The sequence below is a fragment of the Marmota flaviventris genome, chromosome 4 (assembly GCF_047511675.1).
Source record: "Marmota flaviventris isolate mMarFla1 chromosome 4, mMarFla1.hap1, whole genome shotgun sequence".
In the NCBI taxonomy this organism is placed as follows: domain Eukaryota; kingdom Metazoa; phylum Chordata; class Mammalia; order Rodentia; family Sciuridae; genus Marmota; species Marmota flaviventris.
Window position 1 is genome coordinate 130,768,391 of NC_092501.1, and position 19,872 is coordinate 130,788,262.

Genomic DNA, 19,872 nt, shown 5'->3' on the forward strand with positions numbered 1-19,872 from the left:
ACTTACCTCCAATAATTGAGGTGCCATAGACAATCTGAAGACAGAAGGTCGTGCGCTGTGAGCTCAAAGGCAAGCGCCCTGGCTGGCCTTAGGAATCATTCGTCCAAGTGCCTTGGGTGTTCTGCGATGGGAGACCCTGATTGGATGGGGACAGTGTGACGATGCTTTACCTGCTCAGTTATTTTCTTTCCTTTTCATTTTCCTTCTCTGGACGTGGTCTCGATCAGTTGGACTTGCTCTATGACTGGATGTTTACATTTCCACCTTGCCTGAGCTGGCCCTGGTGCTGAATTCTCTGGTTCCAAAATGAAATCCTACTTAACAGAGACACCCCTCAACCAAAACGTGTGTGCTTCTCAAGATAAAATCCAGAACAGCGAGATGTGACCAGGGCCCTTGGCAAGAGCTCCAAGATGCCCCGATAAGCTGGGCTCTGAGCAGGCATCCGAGCGACCTGGAGGAGCCTCGCCCTGTGGTAAGGGGACCTCGCAGCCGTCACCGGATAGCAGCCCTTTTGTGGAGGGGAGAGGATTCAGGTGTCCATCGGCACTGCGACTTTTTGCATAAAAGTTCATTGAGCTGAAGAGTGGCTGCTTATATGGGGAAGACTTGTTCTTTCAGCTGAGCACATTTTAATTTAGACCCTTTAAAATCAGACATCCACTATTTTTTTTTTTTTTTCTTTTCAAGAGCACTATATGAGTACATCACTATCCCAGAGATATTCCCTTTAGGGGTTTTCTCAGGCTGGTGCTAAACATCGTTATTGCACTCATTTCTCTACACAGTCTATTTCTCTCCTAGAATTCAATTGGAGAGCTCTAGGACCATTTTCTTAAGCCGGGATAGGTGTTAGCGCAGATGACAAGCCCCAGAAATCGCATGTAAAGTGTTATTGGATGTATGCATTAACACACTTTATTTTTGCTAATTGCTGGATTTGTTATACTTTATTGGTTTTTGAAAGAGAAAGGGTTCACAATTTTATCAGACACAAAGAAAGACATTTTAAATGTTTATAAGCTGCTCTAAAACAATAACTATGCCTTTTATGTAGCTATAAAGTAACATTATAAATGTATTGGGACCCAGGGCATCCTCTGCGGGTGGCACTCTCCTTGATGCTATGGGGATATAGCTCCTCATATGTAAAAGCACCTAAGGACTTTAGGGCTGATGGAACATTGCCACACATATTATTTATTACTTGTAGCTTCCTTGGAGAGAAGTGTCATTTCCATTATTATCTTTAATGGTCATCAGTTCACAGATGACAAAGGGCACCCTGAGGGGTTAGGAGCCTTGTTTAAGGTCTAAATGTTCCAGCTTCAACCTGATATGTCCCCTCCCTTCTGGGGACACATTAAGTCACCAGGATCCTAGGTCTCCTGGGAGGTCTCTTCTGGCCCATTTCTCTGGCTTCACTCGGGCACAATATCAAAGTACCCAGGGTAGACAGGGGCTGGTGTCATTTCTTCAGAGGTAACCAAGGACTGTGACACACAGCGTTTCTAAGTGGTTCATGCCAGTGTGCTTATGATTATGCTTATTCTACACGGATTGAGAAAAAGGTATAAATAGATAAAAATTCTATCTACTTTCCTATTCCAGATTGTCATGTGTGACTAACCTCTTGATCACAAAGGAAATAAAACTAACTTCCTATACATTTTCCTCCTCCTCCTTCTTCTTCTTCCCCTGTCTCTCCCTCTCTCCCTCCCTCCCTCCCCCCCTCTCTCCCCCTACATCCTTTTTGAATTGTTTCCAAGATGAAGAACATCAAGAGAAAACTATTCTGATGTCAACTTGCAGAGCATTGCATGCATGCTAATGGACAGGACATTCTGCAGCAGGTACAACCCAACTGGCTGACTCTCATCACCTGTTGTGTCAACCCTGCCCCTGAAGCCACCCCTCTAGAGCTCCTACTAAGGTGATTCAGGGAAGAGAATACTGCCTGCCTACAAAATACCCATCATCTCTGCAGGATGAAGGAAATGCATCTGGAATGGCAACTGCCTCTATTGTGCCTTATTTAGATTGTGCTCATGGCCTTAATGAGACCTGGGGGTGAAATCATGCTTGAGTTTTAAAAAGTACATTTTGAGGACACCCCAAATACCCTCCAAACCCCAAATCAGGCATCCCTCTTTCCTTGCATCCTGGAGAACTATAGAGAATCACCTGGGCAGGAAGAGCAAAGAGGCCTCTTCCCATCGCCCAGCCCAGCCCTGCACACCAGCCCCACGATGCTCCCCGCTGGACACAGAGTTCAACAAAAGAATCTGCCTAAAGTGACTTGATCTAACAAACCTCACTTTATTCTAGAATTTCTCAAAACTTTAAAGATCAGAATTCCAGGACAGCAGCAGAAGTTGGGAGAATTTGGTCTGTAGTAATGCCGGCAGGGTCAGCCCTGGACACCAGGTGGAGAAGAGAGTGATTAAACACCTGCCTGTTCTGAGGAAGCCTTGTCTTCTGGCAATGCTCATGGCTTAGGGAGGAGGGTGGAGTGGTGGGAAAGAAGGCAAGTATGAGCCTCATGGATCCAGTTTGAATCTCAGCTTGATGACCTATCACCTTACAAAAGTTATTTAAACCCTCTGAGCTCTGGATCTTCTATCTGCAAAAGTTCACACCACCTATTTCATAGAACTGTTGCAATGATGAAATGAGATTGCATTGAATGAGTGTTCAACCAAAACCACAGACTACCTATTTCATAGGGTTCTTATGATTAAATGAGACAATATATCCTTTGGCCTCCAAATTTTCTCTCTCATCCTGTCTCCTCTGGTAATCACAGTGTTATTCTCTATCTCTGTGTATTCAGTATTGTTTTTTTTTTTATGCAGAGTTTTTCTTTCTATATTAACATGATGTCCTCTGGGCCCATCCATGTTGTGGAAAGTGGCAGGCAGGATCTCCTTTTTAAGGTTAAATCATGTTCCACTGAATATAGGTTTTTTAATTCATGGATTGATCAATAGAAACTTTCAGTGTTTCTGTATCTTAGTTATTGTAAATAATGCTGTAGTATGCAGATATGTAGGGTAAATAAATCTAGAGATCTAATGCACACCATGAGAACTATAGGGCTGTATTTGGGGTTTGCCCAAAGAATAAGTTTTAGGTGTTCTTGCCCCAAAATGGAGGTAACTGTATGAGATAATGAATATGTTTGGAATGTATATCAAGACATTATGTTGTATGCCTTAAATAGATACAATAAAATAAATAAATAATTTAAAATGAGATAATAGTGCTTAACCATCTTATTTGCTTAAAAGTAGCAATTATTACTTTCTAACAATATGAAATATCATTACTGCTACTTCTATTTTGCAGGTCCCACCATATAGTTGACAAACTATTATCCCAGCCAAACATTTTTGATTCAGTCCTAATTCAAGAGGCCTCTTGTACTTCAATATTTGAAGAGATCCACTAAGTCAAATGGATCCACTTTAGTAACAGTTGATTTGGATACTACTGGATTACCTGCTGCTCTGAATAAGGTGGTCCCCTGAGATGCTGGTTGGTTACTCTGTTGGGACAGCCCACCTGCTCATAGGACATCTGTCTGGATATCCCATCCCTACCCAGCATGCATTCAGGTGAGCACCTCATCATTTTTCCCCATAGCTTGGTGCATGACAGTAAAGGCCAGGTCAAGGTCATGCCTCCTTCAATCCCACCCACCTGCAACTGCCCTTCCCATAAAGAGTCCTGGCTCACAGAAGTCAATTGATACCTTTGTCCCCTAATGGCACATCTAGGAATTCCCCTGGCTTTGTCCCTGACAGGAAAGTGACTTTCAGTCAGCTCAGCATTTCCCAGAAGGCTGGTGAAATGTCAGGGGTGGGGGCAGGTGGGCGAGAGGAACAAAGGAAGAGACAGAGGAAGAGGGGTGGGGGGGTGGAGCTGAGAAAAGGAAGAGATCAAATATCTGTGTTGAATATTTAATAAAGGGTAAGATTACAAAGTTCGACAACGTGTATCCCATGTCCCTGTCGTCCATCTGAACAGCGTATTAGAACATTTCACTTTCTGTTTGTGCTACGAAGGGTGAGGAGAAGAATTTTTACTGGAGACCTGCTTCCCTGGCTCAGGCGACAATGCCCTGTACTTTGGATCTTTGACCAACAAGTGAAAATGGACCTCTGTCTGATGAAGCCCTGTCCCCTCCCCCGCCCGGGGGCAGAGCAGCTCCAGGGCTCCCTGGGCTGGACCCTCCACACACAAAGCAGAACGTGAGGTGGCTTTGCCAGCCTGCAGACTCTAACTGGCTTGGAGATCCCCAAAACATGAGCCTCTGAGCCAACATCAGCTCCTCTGAAGTTTACAAGACCCAAGGTCCTGGTGCCTGAGGACATGGAGGGCAGATGGCAGGACTCATGTCCCCCTCAGAAGCACAGCCCCAATTCGGGAACATTGTATGCATCGGTGCTGATGGACTGGAGGCAGGATGGGCACATCTGACAGTGGGGGGCAGGGTAACTCAGCAAAGCCAGGATTAGCCAGGAGTGATGAAGAGGGGTCATTAGGCAGTTAAAGGATAGTAAAAGGGGGGCCTTTGAAGGCCAGGTCTACAATGTTTTATTTATTTATTTATTTATTTATTTAATTTTGCAGTACTGGGGATCAAACCCAGGGCTGTGTACATATGAGGCAAGTGCTCTATCTGAGTTATGTCCCTGGCTATAACTCTGGATTTGAGTCCACAGGGTACCCTTTATCAGAGCCCATAAACTATCTTCATTTAATTTTAGAAAAAGTGCCCCCTAGAGGTGGAGGCCAGGCAAGTAGTCCCTACTGGCCCCCTAGGCAGGGTTCTCCATCTCAGGACCCAACCCACACAATCTGGCAGCCCTGATTGGTTCAAAACAGAAGATAATGTGCCAATGGAATTTGAGAAAATTCCACTTAGAGATCAGAAAGAGGAGCTCCATAAGACTCAAGAAAGCTCAGTGCTTCATTTATCTATTGTGCAAACCATCAGAACACCTGCTGGCTTAAGACAGCAATCGTATTTGTATTTCTGCTGGGCATGCCAGTGGCACTCCTGTAACTGCATTCAGTAGTGGATTGGCTGGGGTTGGGCTCCATTGGGACACTGGCCTCTCCCTCTCCACATGCTATCTCCAGCACCATGGCTGGCATTTTTACACAGTTTGCTCAGGACTTCCAACAGGGCAAAGTCAGAAAGTGCCAAGACTTCAGGCGAAAACTGGGAACCAGCATCGGTTCCCTTCTGCCACATTCTGTTGATTTGGTCAAGTCACATGACCAGCTCAGATTAAGGGGAAGGGACTACACCAGGATGTGAGTATTAGAAGGCATGGCCCCTGGCAGCCATCAGCATTAATTAACTGCCAATCTACTAAGAGCTAAGATGACCATCCAAGTAGGATGAGGAATTCAGGCCTCACTGGGAGGTAGTCAGTGAATACATTTTTCTTTTAGGAATAATCTCAAAATAATTTATATTTGATTTGGGGTATAGTCTTGTTATGCTTTGGATATGAGGTATCCCCGTCCCCACCAAAAGCTCTTATATTAATGCCGGAGGTAAAATGATTAGATTATGAGAACTGTGACCTAATCAGTGGATTGATCCATTTGATGGATTGGTAATCTGAAAGGTCTAACTGGGTAGTGACTGCAGGCAGGTGGGATGTGGCTAGAGAGGGTGGGTGACTAAGGGCATATCCCTGGCATCTCTCACCCTCTCTCTGCATCCTGACCACCACGAGGTGAGAAGCTTTCCTCTGCCCTGATCTGCCTCAGGCCCACAGCAGCAGTCAGCCAACCATGGACCAAACCTCTGAAACTGTGAGCCCAAAATAAACGTTTCCTCCTCTAAGTTGTTCTTGACAGGTATTTTGATCAATCACACTGAGAATCTTACTAACACAAGTACATAACCCCAGTTTCATGAATGCTTATGCCTCTATCAAACATTCACTTAATAATCAACAGAAAGATTGATTGTGGTTTTCTAATCTCCAGGTAGGAGACTGAGCCTCATGGTGCTTTAGGAATGGAATAATATAAAATATCTACTTGGCCAGTTATTTCATCGATACACACATCCCATCTCCTCCTGCCTACCTCTCTCCTCTCTCCTCCCAGTTTTTCCCTTTCCCTTTTCTCTCCAACTGAAGGGTATTATATTAGAATATCAGTTTGGTTTCCATAACAGAGATAAGAATATACACACGTATTTCTTGTGTAACACTGTGGAGGACAGATGTCTATGCTCTACCGGGGACATCCAGGGGTCCAGGCTCCTTCCATCTCATTGTTCCTTCGTCCTCTGGGCTTATTGGTTCAAAATAAACTATCCTTGTTTTAATTGATAGGAAAACAGAAAAGAAATGGGTTTGCACACTCCTTCAATGTTACTCACCTCCCATCAGCCAGAATCTATTCACATGCTGACCCAGAACTGCAGGAGAAGCTGAGAAATGTCGTCTTTCATGCATTAGACATGTCCATCTCCAATTTCTATGGCTATAGCAGTTCTTGGGGGTGGGGGTGAGGTGGGCAGGGACAACCAGCAATCTCTGGCAAATGACTTGGTTTCCTTTGTGGTGTTAGGAAAGGAGAAAGATAAAACCGATGAAGAGATTTCCTTCTCCTAAACCTAGAGTAGAGATGCTACAGGAAAAACTACATTCCAGGTTTTCACTAAATTTCTGACTTTTGTTCCCCAGGCAAGACATTTTCTAGTGGAGGAGCCCCAGCACATCTCCTAAAGCAGCAGGAGTGAGCCACAATGAAGAAGGAACTAGAGCCACACTGACTAGCCATTCAAGGTGGCGGCAGCTATGTGTGGGCATGGATTGGAAGTAGTGGCTCTTCTTCAGGCAGCAGCTTTTAGGTGAAAGTATCCTGTGCACCAGGTGATCATGCATTCAATTTGGCACCAGGTGATCATGCATTCAACTTGGCTGTTATTTGTCTGTGTCTTAATTATGAATAGCAATCCAAGAGTGGGTCCTTTAGCTACACAAAACCACAGCAGAGCCCAGGGTGCCACAGCCACAGCCAGCATGGCCTTTGGACACACGCCCAAGAGTATGGCCAGCCCCATGACTCCCAGCACGGAGCAAGGCACAGAGTCTTGGAGGGGAAGAGTAGAGCAGGCCTACAACTGTTTCGGTCAACAGCACGTGGGGACCCTGGGAAAGCACTGCTTGATAGGAATGAAGTAATCTTCACTCAGCCTGATGAATGACCCCCTTTATAGGTGAAGACAACAGGTATCAAGATTCATTGTCTAGTCGAAATTTGTCTGATGGCTTACCCACGGCAAAGCCAGAAAAGCAATGAATGGTTTCCTGCTGCCGTGGGGTGTCGTCAGAGGGGAAACTTCTGAGAGGTGAAAGCAACCCAAATGTCCATTAATGGATCAATAGACAAAATGTGGTATTTACATGCAATGAAATAGTATTTGGCCTCAAAACTCATGCTGATACCCACCCTAACAGCTATGAACCTTGAAGATATTATGCTAAGTGAAATAAGCCAGATGCAAAATGGCAAATCCTGGCCCCCTGGGCTCTGCTGTGATTTTGTGTAGCTAAAGGACCCACTCTTTGGATTGCTATTCATAATTCTACTTGTATGAAGTACCTAGAGAAATCAAATTCTTAGAGACAGAAAGTGGAATGGTGGTTGCCAGGAGCTGGGGGGAAGGAGAATGGGGAATTAGTGTCTATTGGATATAGAATTTCAGTTTGGGAAAATGAAAAGTTCTGGAGATGGACCGTGGTGATGGTCACACAACCACGTGAATATACATAATGTCACTGAATTATCCACTTTAAAATGATTCAAGTGGTAAATGTTATGTTTGTATACTTTACCACAGTAAAAACAACATAGATTCCCAAGACTCTCTAAGAGGAAATTCTGACTCAGGGAGTTTGAAGAATCTGGGAATATTTTTCTAAGAAGCTTCCCAGAGGATTATCACCATCAAGGAAGCTTAGGAAACACTAATGCTTCATAATGAGCCAACAGATGTAAGGCATTGAAGTCCATGCTGATTTACAGGCATGCAATCATTGGTTGCTCAATAATAGTAGCTATTATTATTAATAATGTAAATGGTTTTGTCTGTACAACTTCCATGTGAGAATTACGATAATGATCATGGTTAGCGTTTGCAAGCACTGACTGCATGCTGAGCTTGTGTGTGTGTCAACTCATTTAATCTGCAACTTTATCTATTAGGTATGATCATTATCCCTACTGTAGATATGGGATCACCTAGGAACAGAGAGTTTAAGTAGTGTGCCCATCTATTGTGTGATAGAGCTGAGATTTGAACCCAGAAGCCACACTACAGGAAACCAGTATGCTCAATAAATTGTCATTAGATCCCCCTGACAGGAGTTTTGATCCCTTGGTCACTACTGTATCCACACTGCCTTCCTATGTACAGTAGTAGGTGCTTAATCAATGTGTTGAATGAATATTTCATCTTCATCAAAAATGGTTATCTGAATATTTGTCAAGGGAGAATTGCCCCAAGGCTGTTTCTACCAAACCCAAGCCCTTTACATTTGTCTTTGACTTCTGAGGTCCTGAAAAGTTACTGGATTGGATGGAGTTCAAAGTCCTGGGCTCAGATTTGTCCATTACTAGTGTGTGAACTTGAGAAAGCCCTTGATTTCTTCTTCAATAAAACCCTTCCTCATAACACCCCCTGCCCCATCCGGCCTCTTTTCCAAAGACTTTTAAGGATTCTCGTGCCTTGCAGGCTTGGTGGTCAGCAGCTGAGCTCAGGGTTGAGGGCTGGATAAGGAGCTGCCTGCCTGCACTTAGAGACCCCGGAGCTGTGCTCAGGAGCACAGTATGGGATTCAGCCAGGAGGACCGGAGCCCCTGGACCCAGAACTTGCAATGCGAAGTGCAGCATGATTCCAAATTGCATCCATTGCTGGTGATGGAAAACGTTTAAATCAAGGTAACATTTAATATTTGTTGGACAAGACGTTGAGAAAAAAAATAAGACCATATAATGCAAGGGTGAGAAAAGTTGAGAGAAAAAAAGTCACATTGTGAGTGACAGTGTATACTGGAATAACTTTTGTGGGGTAGACAGGAAATACATATCAAATCCTTAAAACTGTGCTCTTGCTTTGATCCAGCTATTTTACTTCTAGTTACCTAGTCTAAAAAAAATAATTATGGATATGCACAAATATTTGCTCATAAATTTCCTACAGAGAATGAGCCAAAGAAATAATGCTCGTATGATGGAACACAGCACAGTTATGAAAAGGGATGCCCTAGAATAGCAGATAATAATACAAAAAGATGTTCACATTGTAACAAGCAAAAAATGTCCAACATAAAACAGTGTAGAGGATGTATTCCCGTTTGTGGGTGTATAATAAATATTTCATGAACTGTTTTGGTTGTACATGCAAATGTGCTATTTTTAGGTCAGAAAAAGAATATTTAAATACTATAAGAAATATTTATAGTCTATTAAGAGAAAAGAGAAAGAAAATATATGAAATGGTACATACAATATAGTACAAATGTTGAAAATATGTATTTACTTATATGAAGAATATATATCAGAAATATGTACATGACCAAAAAAGAAGGCATTTAAGCTAAGAAAAAAAATTGATTGTCCTCATCTTATTATAAAGTGCTATCTTGGCTATTTGCATTTTTATTCCTGCCCACTACAAATAGGTTTGACTGATACACAGCAAATGGAGGCTCATCAATTCCTCCCAAATAATCTGTGAACCATCTTGCTTCCTGACCACTCTTAAAATTGTATATAAATCCTCAAGATCTTGTGGATCTTTATTTTGATCGTGTTTTTCTGTCTAATTATAATCTCAAAACAATTTACAAAAAAAAAAAAACTGTTAGTCTCTCCTCACCAATCCTGTAGTTCACCATCATCAACTGCAGTCAACCAAAAGAAGGGGGCATTTATATCAAACACACAGGGAAGAAAAGAGATGTAGCAATAGGAAGAAGGTTTGGGTCTTGATCTTGATCTGTTTAGCTCACTGCTGAATCTCCTTGGTTAATCAGTTTTCTTTGATATTCTCCAAAGAGCAGCCTGGCTGTTCATCATGTCTCAGGACTCAGACTGTTCCAAGCTTAATCTTGACAAAGACACCCAGGTCGGGGAAAGAGACGTGATGGATCCTTCATCATTCCTGATGCAAGTTTCAGGCTTCCCTTCTGCTCATACTTCATTGACCAAAGCAAGTCACACAACCTCTTCTGACTTCAGGGGGAGAAGTACACCCCACGCTCGTGCCTGCAGGAGATGTGAAATGTCCATGAACGGCCCTAATCCATTCTATGCATTGCCTTGGTTTATAGGTTCATTGTCCTTTTTAGTTCATTGTGAGCTCATACAAAACAGGAATAAACTCCTTCTACATAATTAAATCTTTTTCCATCACCTAACCCCATACCTGGTACATAACAAGTACTTGATATTTATTGAATGAATAAACAATTTGTCTCACATAATGAGGTGGTAACCCCAGGAGTTTCAGAGGTTTGGGGTTGTGTGGTGTTGTCTACTGTTGGCTGGCACCACCGCCCACTTCTAGATCTCCCTTGACTAGACTCTCCTCCCCACCTGGTTTGGCTCCAGTTCAGTTAGTTTCCCAAAAAGAGGAACTTGCCTGAGCTTTGAAAGAGAAAGTGAGGAGAAGCAATTTTCTTCCAGAAGTCACAATAGACACCCATTCCCAGTGGATTCCGGGGCTCTTGGCAAACACCAGGATTGGTGGAGATTTTTCAGAGTTTCCAAAGAATTGCAATAGTTGCTGCTAAACATTAGAGAACCACCCAGATGTCCCATCTGACCTTCTAGCTATTTCCATATCCTTTCAGCTATTTTTCACTCCTCTAGATCTTGTCCATCCAGGTGAGCCCTAATACCTATAACAAACTTCTTTGTCTCCTAATAGAAAGAGTGGTTTAAATTTAGGGCCTTCCTTTACTTTTTTTTCCCCCAGGGGTTAAATGGGATTTTTCCTTTTGATCATCCTCCAAAAAATCTCACTATACTGAATCTGTAGAAATCCATCTACATGAGATTTATTATTTTTTTCTCAAGTTTTGACTGGATCAGAGGCCCAAAGATCATCTCAGAGCTCTGAGGGCACCTGCTAGCATCTCACCTCATCTCTCCAGTTAGCCACAGTCTGTCTCCTGGGCAAAGGTGCCAGTCTTAGTTTCGACAAGTAAATTAGGAACAGGTGTAGCCAGAGGCAGTCAATCTTTCAGGATTTGCAAGAAGACTGGCAAACAAGCCAGTGACCTCTGGATTCTGACCTGTAATTGCAACATCTTCCTGCTGAATTCTCAGCCCCCAGCTTGCCCCTCCAAGCAACGCTTGGTATTTTCTTCTTTTTGAAAGGAATCTTAGTGAAACTGCTACTGCACATCGAATATTGATGCCTGGTTGAAGCCAGGTTTCTGGGGCATGGATTGCACTTGTCAGGAATGCATAAACCCTTTTACTCCCTTTGAATGGAAAATGGCTGGCCATTTCAACGCTATAACTCAAAAAGCTGATGGAGAAAATCCTCCTACTTCTTTAACATTGCCAGTAGATTAAGTGAGTACTGGAAGTGAATATTAAAAAAAATATCAAGACTCAGCAGGATTTCCAGTGCTTATGCAGAATTGCTCAGGTCGATTCATTTGCCCGAATGAAACCCCACCCCCAGCATCTCTGAGTCAACATCATTACAGCCTCTGGGCTTATCTTCTTAATCAGCAGATATTTACTGGAGGCCACTTCTGCTCATCACTCTCCTGGGTCCTATGGATGTTTCATTGTCGATGTTCCTCCTCCTTCTTCTTCACGGTTTCCTCTTCATCTGTTCCCCGCTAAATAAATAGAGCCTCAACATGATCAGCCAATGCTGAGCTCTGCCATGTGGCTGATTTCTTTCATTTGGCCCACCATGCAAGTTTCCTAACTTCCGCCAGAGGGCAGTACCTCTACACAACAACATGCTTACAATGCAATTTACTGTTCACACTGACGGGTCACAGCTCTGGTCTGGGTGGACAGCAAAGCAAATCCGCACCATTGTAAGTCTGTGCGAATTAGCGTGTCTTAATTTCATGCCTGTGCCTATGAGCCTATCTATGTATGCAGACAGGTGGAGCTCACATCTTAAAGTCGTTGCAAATTATTGTCACTATTGCAATGTTTACTGAACACATACCATATAACAGAAATTGTGCTACTTGCCTTAGTTTTTTTTTTTTCTCTTAATAAGGAATTATTCATAATGAGCACTTTATGGGAAGAAGCACCAATGAAAGGCATTAAGATGCATATGTCTTAACACTTTAAAATAAGCATTTTGCTCTGATCCTGTTGACCACCATCTAATTGACTTACAAAACCTCTTTCCTGTTAATAATAACATTTAAAAGTTAAGTACATTTAGACAAAACTCTATTTTAATGAGCTGGAAATCAGAGAGGAATATAAGGGAGAATATTAGAATTATTTCCTTGAAGTTAAAGCATTCCAGAATCTACCTACAAATTTAAAAAGCATTACCTTCTCATCCACCTGTTAAATTGTCCACATCCACCCAGAGTTCTGTGCAGATTCCTCTTGCAAACAGGAAGACAGTATTTGCAAATAGAAGGTATTATGTCCAGAGGTACCTCTGCCCCCCATTCCCAGGACACAAACAGGCACTTGCGAGAATGCAGGCTACATTGTTCTGGGCTGAGAAGTGGTCATGCAAGGCCCGGGATGGGAATGGATTGCCCAGGGGAGGACTGCAGGGGGCAGTCACTAGCTCTTTTTGATGGACAAAGACCAATGCCAGATCTGATTGTTTTGACAAATGAGGAAATTAGTAGAGGTCAACCAGAGGTCTGATAAATTTTAAAAGCTAAGGAGAGAAAAAGGAAATGGAAAGTTGTAGCCACATCTTGCAAGAGTAGCTTCAGTGTAGGTGATTAATGGACTCCTTCTCTCCCGGCAGCAGCAATGAAGCTGATACCATGGTGATTTTCCCCATCTGGGGGGAAGGAAGCTAATTCACAGAAAGGTTGTGTGACTTGACCACAGTCATACAATTAGAGGTAGAGCCTGATTTGAATCCAGGCAGACAGCTTCGGCATCTCTCTGCTTATTAACATTTATATTACACCGCTTCTCTAGGCATGAGAACCATAAGTAAAACTGGCCTACTAGTCAGTGGATCATGAGTCAGTTGCAAATTTATGAAGACAATCATGAGACAAATACTTCAAAATGTTCCCTTCTGTTAATTCTAGGTGGTGAAAGTCACAGGTATAGGATATGAATTTTTTGAAATGCTTTAAAGATCAAAATTTTAACTGCTTATGAGAGCTGAATAAAGCTTACATTTAAATTTTTAAAAACCATACATATTGAAAATATTGTACTAAGTGAAATAAGCAGACATATATTGTATGATACCACTTTTATACAGATACTATATTTCTGAGGGATCTAGGGTAGTCAAATTCATAGAGCTAAAAAGTAGAATCATTGATGGGGGGGGGGCTGGAGGAAGGGGAAAGAGAATTACCATTTGCTACAATTTGGGTAAGGAATGTCCCTCAAAGGCCCATGTGCTGAAGGCTTGATCCAGCTTGCTATCATGGGAGGAGGCAGAAACTTTAAGGGGCGGGGCCCACTAGGCGGTCTCCAGGTGATTGGGGGTGTGCCCTTGAAGGGGATTAGGGGACCCCAGTCTCTTTTTCTTTCTGATTCCCTGGCCATGATATGAACAGTTTTGCTTTGACACACGCTCCCACCATGCTGTGCCACTACAGCCCCAAAGTCAACCAATCATGGACTAAAACCCTGAAAACTGTGATCCAAAATAAACCTTTCCTCCTGATAATTTCAGGCATTTGCTATAGTGACAGCAAGTTGACTAACACGCTGTTTAATGAGTACAGAGTTTGGGGTGATGGAAATAGTAATTGCATGTTATACATATTTTAGCATATTTTTTAAAGTACACAGAAATTTTTCTTAGTAATTATTTGCTATTTTAAATATATTTTCATTTTATCGAACTAAATTTGGCAATTTCTGAAGTATCCAGGGATGCCTTGGGACTGGTTGGGTTTCCCCAGCAGCAGAGCTTAGGAGACTCAGGGAGCCTGGGGCCCTAGGGAAGGAGCAGGTACCCAGGTGTCTGCCAACCTGATCAGGAGGCTCCTCCATGGGCACTAAAGGCCTGAATTGCTAGCGCCTCCTTTTACATTCTGCATCTCAGACTCTGCCATTTTGTGCCCAAGACAGAAACACAAAGGAAAGGAAGCTTTATAATACAAGACATCTGAAAACTCTGGCTCCATAGGAATCAGTCCCCATGACACAGAGACTTTTAAGAGGGAGAAGCTAGTCATGAGGACAGGGGACAACAAGCCAGCCAGGCATTACCAGGGAAAAGGGGGGACCATCCATCCACACACCTGCAGCACCTTACCCATGATCACATGACTGTCCTTCTAGGTCTGCATCAACCAACTGCATTGCCACAGGAAGCTTGCCCAGGAAGAAGAGAGGGCAGGTCACTTTATTATTCATTGGCAGAACTTCCTGACCATCTAGTCAATGTACACCCCTTCTTGGGACTGTAGATAACAGCAAACTAGTCCAAATCCTCACCTCTCTGTGTCCCCTGGTCCTAAACTATTATGTGCCAAATTTCCAGTTCTGATCCAGCTCAGCCAAAGCTCACTTGAATCAGGACATTCACTAACCCACCACTTTGTTATCTCCTTCCCAAGATCCTCAATCTCAGAATCTGTCACTAGGTCTATAACACATTTGGCTTTGCCTCAACACCAGTCTGTTTGGGTGGTGTTTGGGGGAACCCCAGAGATACTGGATTGCTGTGCACAGACAGACTCTCAGCAAAAGGGCCACTCCAGGGTTGGGGAGAATAATCCCCAAACTCCTAACTCTTGGAATGTATGATGGTATGTATAGGGGAGGAAAAGTAATTCCATTTCCTCACCCATCACAAGGATCATGGCTGACACCCCTATGACAAAAGACCAATTCATAAGAGAAAAGAATCACAAATGTATTTAACCAAAGTTTTCAGTGACACAGGGAAATAAGCCCCAAAGTTTCAGGGACAACTGTGCATTTTTTGCCTAGGCTCCATGAAGAATGGACAGTTGTGTAGAAGTACAATTGGACATCTACAAGAGGGGATCTGAGGGTGATAAACTGGGCCAGGGGGCCTCGACAAGGCCTGTCTGTTCAAAACCTCCTTGGCATCCAGTCATGGGGCAGGAGACCCACCACATGAGGACTTAGGGATGGTAGGTCAGGGAATTTCTTTATAATTAGCTCTCACACAGAAAGGTGGAAGGTCAGGCTGCTCTGTTTCCGCAGTTTTCTCAACTTCTACAGTGCCATGTTTTGGGGTATCATGTTCTGAGACCCAGTCATGATTAATGTGAAAGTGAAATATAATCATTTCTCCAACCAAATTTTATTACAATTCCTGTTCCTTTATGAAACAAACAAACAAGCCAGGAAATTTCTATTGTCTGAAGTCAATCTGATCAGATATCAAAAACTGTTGGGCCTAGTCCCAGATCAGAGAGGTGTGATAGCATTTTCTGTTTGAAAGAAGTTTCTGAGCTGGGCATGGTGGCATATGCCTATAATCCCAGGGGCTCAGAAGGCTGAGGCAGGAGGATCACAAGTTCAAAGCCATCCTCAGCAAAAGCAAGGCACTAAGCAACTCAGTGAGACCCTGTCTCGAAATAAAATACAAAATAGGGCTGGAGATATGCCCTGAGTTCAATTCCTGGTAGCCCTCCCCCTCCCCCCCCCCCAAAAAAGAAAGGTGTTTCTGTGGCTGTGATTTCCCCTCCCCTTTCTTGCAATGGCCCAAATCTACCTAGGAAGAGCAAAGGGGACTTTCATTTAGAACAACCCCCAGGGGACAAGAAACTTTCAGTGCAGCAAAGCCCAGGCCCTGTGCTAGGAAATGGTCCCTCTCCATAGGCCACAGGTCCAACAGTCTCAAAGTCTGATTTGCCTCAGGAAGACAGCTTCTCCCAGACCTGGAGGGAGACACCAACGGGCGTGGTGGGTGACTGAATTAACTCCTCGAGGGACACTGTCACCCTCACTCCAGGCACTCAGCTCATCTGATTTTCAACACAGGCTGGAAGCATCACACTCACATATAGTTTGTGAGATGGACTTGTAAGCCAGAGGTAAGGCAAGTTGAGGGACTGGTCTACATAACACATAATAGATAAAATGAAGACATGTTGGAAAGACCATCACAGAAGAGAAAAGGGCCCAGCACAACCTGCAAAAATATCACCCATCCTGTTTCATTTTCCTCATTCCTAAGACGGGAGGAATTGATTTCTAAGACTTTTTCCCACTGTAAAATTCTAACCAGTTGATGTATCTCCAGGCACCAATTTCACCTCTGAGGGGGAAAAAACATAAAAGGGATATCCACACTCCACACTTGGATACAAAGAATTGACATAGCCTTTATTTAAGTCAGCTTTCCGTGCTGTGATTAATACCTGAGACAAGTCACCTCAAAAGGAGGAAAAGTTTGTTTTGCTTCCTGGTTTCAGAGGTTTTGGGTTGCTTGTTTGCTTGGCCCTATTGCTTTGGGCCTGGGGTAGCACAGAACTTCATAGCAGGAGTGTATGGCAGAGGAGGTTGTTCACCTCATGGCAGTTGGGAAACAAAGGAAAAGAGGAAGGGGCGGAGTCCCAATAGCCTCTTCGTGGACACGCCCCCTAATGACCTAACTTCCTCCCACTAGGCCCCACCTCCTAAAGGTCCCACCACCTCCTAGAACTGCCTCAGGATCCTGACCAAGCCTTCAGCATATGGGTCTTTCATAACCTCACAGTCTCCTTCCCTAAGGGATGACTGGCTGTGAGACTGTGGGAAAGGAACAAGTAGAATACCTGGAACAACTAGAAGTTCAGAGCTCTGGTATCAGGCAGGGGTTTCTACATGGTAAAGTAATAATGATAGGAAGACATTGTTAATTATTATTGGATAGTCTGTATGCACATTGATACTTCCCAGGAACTGCACTGTTTTATACCCATCTTATTTATCCTCAGCATTTTACTCATAAGAACATAGAGACACAGAAATTCATGAAAGTTGTCCAGATCTCAGAGTTACTCTGGGCTGGGGTGGTGTGCTGACAGAGTTCTCTTGGATTTGGAAATCTTTGCTCTTTCCACTCTCCTAGCTCTACTCCTCGGTAGCAATGTGACCTTGAGCAAATGACAAAACCTCCCAGTGCCTCAATTTCTTCATCAATGAGGCCCCAAACCCCTACTTTGTTTGAATCATTGGATTTAGTGACCTGTGATGCCATTGTTTTTAATATATTATCATCATTATCGCAGACCTGCCAGGGCTGAAAGAGTGTTCAGGAAGGTGACAACGGGAGTCTCCTTACATGGCACTGGATAGCTATTATAGCCACCGTCCAGTGGGATGACCTCAGGGGTTCTGGGAAGTCCTGCAGGCCAAGGATGAAAGCAGGGGCTCCCAGCAGTCACTGGACACACGACTCACCTTTCCCACCTCTTGCCTCCCAGCCTGTTGGCATTCCCTGGGGAGCCACTCTCAGGACCAGCACTAGGACGGTGCCTGGGCAGAGGCAGGAGGAGCCAGGAAGTCCCCAGCTGCTGGGCCTGGCAGCTTCTAGAATGAGCTCAGCGCCTCAGGGATCCCAGTGGCATCCGTCTTCATTCTCTCCCTAGACCTGGTCAGGAGGAATCCCTCCCACTTCTTCCATCCTGTGGCATTTCCCTCTCTGAATCAGCAGGATCTGACCACAAAACAGAAACTGGGTATTGAAATCAGGGGACTTTAATATGGGAAATTGATCGTACAGGCGATGGAAGAGTCCAGAAGGCAAGCAGGTAACTGGGATAAATCAGAGGTTAGCCTTTCAGAGAACTATCTCTACCCCTAGAGTGGAGGGACAGACAGCCTGGGTCCAAGGTCACCAAATGGGACCAGAGTTCCAGAGGAGAGGCACCACTAGCAAATGTCCCTTTTCCTTGTCCTGCCCTCCAGCCTCCCCCAGGTGACTTCAGTCTGAGTCAGTCCCTTGTTCTACCACGCCAGGCTCCCAGTGCTGAGCTTCTGGTGTGTGCTGGACACTCACTCACGCATTCACGACATCTCACTAAATCCTCGCAATCACCCAGGGTGCCTTGTTCTCATTGTCCTGATGGGAGACAGAGATACACTTTACCCCATCTCCCAAAGAAAAGATGAGGTAAACCCAGAAAAATTCAGATCAAAACCCAAGTTGGCCGTGTTCCCTGGAGAACCCAAAGGATTCTTATTCTATTCCCAAACCCAGAACCACAAGGGGGAAAAAAATTGAACAAATCAAATTCTGAATCATTTAGTATTGGGAGTGAAAGATTTGGTCTATTCCCATTTAGACATCATCCAAGAAGTCAAACACTAAGATGCTGTGCTGGGAGCCACAGCTGAGTCGGAATGACCCCTGGCATTTTGCCAATAGTATTGGTTGAGAGGCGACCCATTAAGATGATGCTGGATTGATTCAATTGTATATTAGACTTTTACTGTCTGCCTCAGCCCGCTACTTTGGAGTTCTCGCGGGGATTCCCGGAGAGTTCCCATTGGTTGGAGAAGTGCGAGAGTAGGGATTTCCGGAGGAGGGATTTTCCCGTTGGTGGTTCCGGGAGGAGCCGCGTGGCGTTCGGGAGAATTCCCGGGGAGCGTGTGTGGAGTGTGCTGGTGGAGTTCAGAAATAAAGTTTGTTCCTGCTTCAGTGGCTCGTGATTTGTGCCCAGCCAGACTGCGGCAATGCTGCTATCACAAAATGCCTTTGATCAATTTATAAACAACAAAAAGTTATCAGTCACTGTTCTGGAAGTCCAGGCTCAAGATGCCAGTAGATTCAGGGTCTGGTGAGGGCTGTTCTCTGCTCCATAGATGGTGTTGTTTCTGTGTCCCCACATGGCAGATGGGGCCAGGGTAGCCTCTCCTATAAGGGTACTAATCCTGAGCCCTTCCCACAAGGTCCTCATGTCACAGGTAAATGGAGGGCCAAAGCTCCAAACCTCGGTTCTTGTGTTCCAGTGAAAGAAAATTTAAAGTCAAATACAAAAAGCCAAGCAAAAGGATTGTTTTGTAACTGAAAGTAAGGTTCAGGCAAAGAGAGAGAGAGAGAAAGAAGAGAGAGGAGAGAATGACAAAGGAAATGTAATGTTACTTCCAAATTTATTACTGTTCTATGTTTGCCCTGAGAACTGGGGCACCTTCTGGGATCCAATATTTAACTCCTTCTCCACATTGGGCAGGAAAGCTTTTGACCCTAGTGGATCCTCTCCAGAACTATCATGGCGACCATCCCATTCAGGGGTCTTCATCTACAAGTCAGTCCTGTGTTCATGCAGGTGTTGGAGTCAATGACTGGGCAGACTTCATCTTAGTGCACTTGCACTATTCATGAAATTTTCCCTTCTGAAATACATCGAGAAACGTATGGCTGTATGTCCTAGCTTTACAATGGCCCAGTAGACCCTGTCAGGAGTTATCCCCATTGATCTTTCCTTCTTGACTCCTTTCTTAATTGGTTCCCTTTGTTAACATTGTTTGTTCTCAGGATTAGTACACTTGTTTTTCTGCAAGTTACTTGATTGTCCATTAAAGGCCATTCAAAGAAACCCCACAACCCTGCTATGTGATTGGTTCACATTCCACTGCTCATTCATTTCTGCTACTTAACACTGTCTTAATAACTCACAATGGGACGAGGTTTCACCATGAATTTGGAGGGACACA

General features: G+C 43.9%; 1 long non-coding RNA gene across 2 annotated transcripts in view; it reads left to right on the forward strand.

The window, feature by feature from the left end:
• LOC114087456 (uncharacterized) overlaps positions 1–10,431 on the forward strand; it is a 34,885-nt gene extending 24,454 nt beyond the window's left edge. For both annotated transcript variants that reach the window (XR_003581825.3, XR_003581826.3), the window contains 4 exons: positions 3,349–3,617; positions 6,720–6,908; positions 8,774–8,979; positions 10,099–10,431. This is a non-coding gene — a long non-coding RNA (uncharacterized lncRNA). The remainder of the gene's footprint in view (positions 1–3,348; positions 3,618–6,719; positions 6,909–8,773; positions 8,980–10,098) is intronic.
• Positions 10,432–19,872: the final 9,441 nt, after the last annotated feature.